This window comes from Lipotes vexillifer, unplaced genomic scaffold (assembly GCF_000442215.2).
Source record: "Lipotes vexillifer unplaced genomic scaffold, Lipotes_vexillifer_v1.1 scaffold125, whole genome shotgun sequence".
Lineage (NCBI taxonomy): Eukaryota > Metazoa > Chordata > Mammalia > Artiodactyla > Lipotidae > Lipotes > Lipotes vexillifer.
Window position 1 is genome coordinate 697,405 of NW_006785403.1, and position 1,392 is coordinate 698,796.

A 1,392-nucleotide genomic window follows, 5' to 3' on the forward strand; every position below is an offset into this window, starting at 1 on the left:
ATTGGACGGGGGGGGGGGGCTGTGGGTGTGGGTGTGTGTGTAATTTGATTTACCTCAGGTTTTGAATCTTTTCAGAAGAATCCCAGGAGTAAGACTTTGTGGGCAGGAATGAGTCCGGGGTCTGAAATGATGGCCACCTCAAGGGCACCAGTACCCACCCAGCAAGGTGTCACAGACACGTCACTTCCAAACTCGCTCCTCTTCTGTGTATTCAAGTCCTGTATTCTGTAAGGCACTAAGGGAGAGTAACAGAAGATTCTGTCTTTTCTCCCAGTTTTGATGTATTGTAACAGCAATGAGTGTTGTTGGTAAACAATAACAAACTTGGACTGGCATTTTAAGACAGTCCATGATTATTTTTTGAAAGAGATTGTTCCATGAGAGTTAAATCATTTTGAATTCCAGTTTCCTCTTGTTGGTATAAGTGAGACTATCTCTTGTATTTCAAAATATGTTTTCATTGAGAAAAATGGCAAGGTGAGCTAGCAACTCACATTCCTATTTAAGTGGACCAGTTCATCATAAATTCTCAGACATTCTTAAATGTGTAATGGCCTACAGATGCTCATGAAGAAAGATCTGCTGGTCTTAAATGATAAATTTCTATCCCTGAATGTGTGTGCATTCAGACATAGCTGTGAGCTTTACAGTTCTCTTCTAGTTTCTCTTACAGAATTCATGAAGCAAGTGGTATGTGCCAAGGTCCCCATTCATAAATATGTCTGTTTATGTTCCATTGAATCCCTGAAAATAGGGGACAGAAAAATAAGCAGTGACTGGCTCCAAAAAGTAAGGCTAGAAAAAGCCCTTAAGACTGAGATAATTTAATTTACTTATATGCTAACTGTTACCTTCAAGCAGCACAAAATATGCACATTAAAGTGATGGAATTAATGAGATAAAATGACAATATAATGAACAGAATCCCAAGCTAACCCTGTTCATTGACATGAGGATTTGATATAAAAATATGAACATGGGTTTTTCAAATCTTTCAAATTTGTCATTAGACCTTTAGGAAATGTATTTGAAAGCTCAAACTAGAAATTAGGTTAAAATGCCATTTTATTGTGTAAGCTATTGGGCATTATACAACAAATAATCTAGGATTTATTTGGTATTAATAATTTAGGTATCACATTAGCTGAATGCTATCCTCTATTATGTAACCTAATATACTGTTGGGTTAGTTTCAATTTCTCAAACTCTCGCAGGCTGCCTTGATGCATGTCTGACCTAATTTCTATTCCTCTTGGGAAAAAAACCCCACAGAAATGTTACATTAAGAATTCTACATTTCAAATGGACTTTACCCTTGCAATATTAAGTCATGCCATTTTCAAATTAATTTTGTGAATGATGTCTACATATGTTTATGTCCGGTATGAAATG